The following is a 5,556-nucleotide window of genomic DNA, read 5'->3' as shown; positions in this document are numbered from 1 at the left end:
CAATCTTTTTTTAAAAAATCGATTGTTATAATGTAACAATCCATTAAAGTTAATATTCATGGTCACAGTAGCATATTGAATCGATTGCTATATTATAGTAATTGATTAAAAATAATTTTATTTTTTAATCGATTAAAAAGTCTTCTACGATAAAAATTAAATTCAGTGTTCTCGATCAATACGGTATATCAAATTGGTATTTAAAAACATTGATACATTCATGAGCACTATCTGATTATATAAGACCTAGTTCCATATTATTCCAAATTCTCTACGTCTATCAATCACTTTGAGATGAAATCGACTAATGGACGTAGCTAGACAGCTCAGAATGACATAAAGTCGGGTCTTATATGCTCAGATATGTTCTTGAATGTATCCATGGTCTCAAACACAAATTTAACACACTTACAGTAATGAATTTTTTTATCACAGATGACGTTTTTATCGATTAAAAAAGATTTTTAATCGATTGCTACAGTATAACAATATAATAGATTAAAGTTATTGTCATGGTTACGGTAGCATATCGAATCGATTTCCATATTGTAGTAATCAATTAAAAACTTTTTTTTGATGGAGGGTAAAATAGATATTGGGTACATAATTTAGTAATTTTGAAATTTACCTATGTGATTTGGAAATTTCGAACCTTTGACAACATGGTTCAATAAATTATTAATAATAATAAGTCAATGTACTCACCTGTAATGCTATTATATATATTATAAAGTAGATGTCTTCGTAGTTAATTAGATATCTACGGATCATTCACCTGTAATGCATTGTAAATTAATTTCTTCGAGTGGTAAGATAATTCTAAAATGTTACCTTAGTAATTGGTGAAAAATTTTTATGGAGTCAAATCGATCACTTTCAAAATTAATCAGTTCATACTTGAATTACCAAAAAAAATTATATGCATTAAAACATAATTGTTATTGTAAAAGTATGTTTAGAATATAATTTTATATGCTAATGAAATTATTTTACTATAAAATTAAATGATATTGGAACACCATATATTACGAGTTTTAGCGAAGCATAAATATGAAAATGGGAGTCAGTAAATGGTTTTAGAATATAAAATCCTATTTTGTGTAAAATCTTATTACAATTTTCTAGTATTGAAAAATATAAAATTTTAAAAACATCATTAATAAAGATATAATGACATCTACGTATATCTTTTCTACAAAAAAAAAAATAATAATAAAGCTTCTTGTCACAATAAATTACTATCACAAATTTGTCACAACAAATCTGGACCGTTCGATTTTAAAGTTAAGATTAAATCCAGGCCGTAGATTGAATGAGTGATTGTGATGGCTTGAATTTAATCTTCTATTTTAAAATCTAACGGTTCAGATTTGTTGTGACAAATTTGTGACAGGAATTTGTTGTGACAAGAATCCCAACTGTCTACAAAAGCATAGAATCCACCACCTTAGCGGCTCCACACGGTCGGTCCCATGACCATCTATGAGAAGGTAAATCGAGAAACAGCACCTCAGCTAACAAATACACGGTCGGTCCCACGACCATGAGAAGGTAAATCGAGAAACAGCACCTCACCGTTGATCCCACGACCATGAGAAGGTAAATCGAGAAACATCACCTCAGCCAATAAATACATGTTGCTAAGACTTGAATCACACAGCACCTCAATCAACAAATATATATTGCTAAAAAGATTTGAACCTAAAACCTCAAACAACACATGTCTCCATACTTACCTCTTAAAATAAGACACTTCAACTATAAATACTTCCTTGATATTTAATATTTAGTGACAAGAATAATTTAACAGTAGTTTTAAAATTAAAAATGAAAGACACAAAATTACATATGCACGGTAGTGATTCATAAATATGAAAAGGAAACTCACATAAAATTATTGATAAAACTATAGCGATGTTTATCACATTTTTATCAAAATATACTGGTGTAAAAACTCACATCCATGATCAGAAATATATAACAATATAACATCCTATTCATTCTTCTACAAATATAGATGCATCTAAAGACCATTCCTTGGTGGAGATGGAACGTATACAAACTTATTTTTTGGACTGAATTTCTACTTTGCTCCTCATACACTTTTGATGGAATGATCTTCATGTTCTTGAAATACCACTTCCCAGAGCCTTAGAGAACAGAAGGTATCTATTCCAACGTTCCCTTGGTATTGCTCAACTAGAATGGGACTTGAAAATCTGAGAGGCAAGCTGACCTTTAAAATCTTTGTGAGATTAGCTAAACTGAAAGGGGTGAAGTGAAAGCGTGCCTTCTTTCTTGTCCCGGCTAGGCATCTGTATTCTGTAGGGTCTCACATTCTTGAAATATCAAATGGACCCCCACATGAAGGACCAATGGATGCAGCTGTCTTCAGAGGTTAGATCAGGTGTGTGCAGTCTTCATGCATCAAGTTGTCTCAAGTCGACATCAGCTGACGGGGAATCACCAATGATGTCCATTGCTGGGTTGCTGCCTTTTTAATGCTAACTCTGTAGCTTCATCAGTTTCTGTATCGCTTTACAGTTGGAAGCATATTTTTTTTGTATATATACATAACATGATGTTCTTGTGTGATATCTTCATTATCTTCCTCGTATGATGTTCTACTGCAAGTGCAAATTTAGAGGTGCGTCAAGCTAATTAATTTAAGTTGAGAATTTAAATCCACCAACCTTTGTCCCAACAATTGAATCGAGTCATTTCCCACCTAATCCAGGTTAGATCTTATGTCAGAGGCAGTGGAGAGGAAACTTAGACTAGAATATTGGAAGAAATTTAAGAATTAAAACTGGTACCTGGGGTCTAGAGAGGTTCAAGCGTTGCATCCTCCTGGTTATGATGAAAGCCTGAGAAAAATCAGAAAACATATCAAATTTTATATTCACTTTGTGTGTGTGTGTGTGTGTGTGTGTGTGTGTGTGTGTGTTTGTGATCTCAATGTGTTGCTTTCGTGGTCCCTCCACTACTGTTGCACTTGATCTTGTGAATCGGTCCACTGAGAAGGTGAGGGAGACAACAATTTTGTCATCATGGAGTAACAGGAAGACATGAAATCAATGATGGCGACCAATCTAACAATATTGCTCAGATGAAACCACCTTTTTCGGATCATTAATTTGGTTGGCACACTAACTTATGATGCTTGTGAACTTAAGTTAATAAGCATAATTATGCCTGGTGGAGGACCAGTCATTTAGATTGTTCAATAGTGGAGATGACAAAGACAGGATGCCACTTTCATCACCATGAGGTAGTCAGAGTTGTACTGGGTGGTTTGTGTGGTAAAGAAGACCTATTTGTATGAAAAAATTTAACTAAGGGAAGGAGTTATTAAGTTTGGTGAAACAATATGATGTTGAGTAAAAAGGAAACAAGGAAAAAACTTCGGCAAGGATGGATATTAATGGAGAAGGGCAAAGCTTATCACATCTCTTTCTCTTAATAACAACAATATCACTTGCTACTCACCCTCTCGATTTTAATAACTACACATGTAATCAGTTATTATTGCAAGATAAAAAGAGAAAATATCAGTACCTCACATTAGGAAGTGAAAATGATGTCTACTATGCAGTCTACTAAGAATTATAGCTTACCAAAATTAGTTAGTTCCTTGTCCTTCCTTGACTGATTCGGCCCTTAAACCTCCAATTATCTGATCATCTTCCCCTAAATTTCTGAATCTACTATGGAAAAACTACAGAAACTCTTTGAAAACATTCGAAAAATATCAGGTTTCTTATTTTTAAACATTTAATTCTCAATTATGGTCATAATATAATAAACCTTTACAGAAAGATTCCTAGCATCAGAGGTAGATATATCAAAATTTATGTGAAGGCAATTCCTCCTTTCACATGAAATCGTGTTTTATTCCTAGCATCAAATTCATTGTTGCATCGTGTAATCCTTTGGTCATCTGCAAGTTGTAGAACCTCTGCTTTATGGCACATGAGAATTTAACCTTTTTTCCAGTTAGAGCTTGTACAGTGAGCTAGGGTTTTTACACTATATTCCTAATTTACAACTTCACTTGTTAATCCTCACCTTATGGACAAGAGAGAACGTTGAGAATGCAAGGTAGGTATACTGCAAATAGATAAGTTGCAAAGGAGCAATTGCATCCTACACTATTAAATAGAGCCATATGTCAATGAAAAGAATCATCACTATAAGAAGAACCAAAGTAAAAGCATCCCTATCAAAATGCTAGTGGAGAAGATAATTTCAAATAAAATTAAAAGTAGATTATGTGTTGGGTTTGCTAAAAATGCTTAATTATTTAATTCACAGTTTCATCCTATCCTGGAAGATCTGAATTAATCACTTTGAGTTTGATTCTTGCATCCATATCCCTCTATACGACAAGGAGTAAAGATTTTCATGATGGGATGAAATGGACATCCACCAACATCAGTAGCTTGGCTAGTCAGTCATGTTGTGTGGTGTAAGGCACTTCAATGTGGTGGATTAGCATGATATATCCCAAGAGTGAGATAGATGGAATCCCAATCCCCTCCATATTTGCAATCACAAAGTGTTACTTCATTCTAAAATTATGTTGTGTTTAGCCTAATGAAATTGAGTGGAAAAGAAAGATAAACATGATTTACAGAAATTGAGTGGAAAAGAAAGATAAACATGATTTACAATGCACTTCATTTACGACACTAAAATTTTCTAAGGAAATCATCTCAATTTCTTGGATCCAAATTGGAGCCAAATATCTCTTCTTTCCTATGTTGAATAAGATGCGACAAACAACAAGGGAATGATTTTTTTTCTTTTCTCTTAATTTCTTTTCTTAAAGGGGAGCCTTGGTGCAATGGTAACATTGTTACCGTGTGATCTAGAGGTCATGGGTTCGAGTATCGGAAATACCTTCCAAGGTAAGGTTGAGTGCAACAGATCCTTCCCCAAGACTCTGTATTGGCAGGAGTTTCATGTGCCAGGCTGCCCTTTTTTTTCTTTTAATTTCCTTTCTTCTAAGAGTGAGTAAACACGACATTAATGTTAGAACATAAGCTTCCAATCCTACCATTTCTACCCATTCCAAGTATTGTTTGGTACTCCCTACAGGGCATGTTTCCGTACACCAAAAAATAGTAAGGGTGGGCATGATTTGCTTTATCAATTTAGCACGGAGAACTGAAACCAAATTGAAATGGAACTTAAACTACAATGGTTCAATTTGGAATGAAACCGAATTTTTTGAATTGGTTTGATTTGAAATTGTTATTTCAAGGTATATATATAAATTAATCAACAACCAATTAAAAATTGGTTTTCAAACAATAATTTTATCAAGACTAATAACAAAACTTATTAGAGTTGATTAATAGACATAAAAAGTCAATAACAATAAGAAATAATACGTAACATAATAATTTATCTATATATACATACATACCATCCTTACTGGTTAGGTTTGATTTAATAGTTTGTACAAAGTTCAAACCCAAACCAAACGGAACCTAACAATTTCATCTAATATCCAAACCAAAACCAAGCTGATAAACTAAAATTTTCAGCTTG

Source organism: Curcuma longa, unplaced genomic scaffold (assembly GCF_044706935.1).
Source record: "Curcuma longa cultivar G26 ecotype Majalengka, Jawa Barat unplaced genomic scaffold, ITB_CL_G26_1.1 contig_20642, whole genome shotgun sequence".
Classification (NCBI taxonomy): Eukaryota; Viridiplantae; Streptophyta; class Magnoliopsida; order Zingiberales; family Zingiberaceae; genus Curcuma; species Curcuma longa.
Note: the sequence above shows the minus strand (reverse complement) of the source record.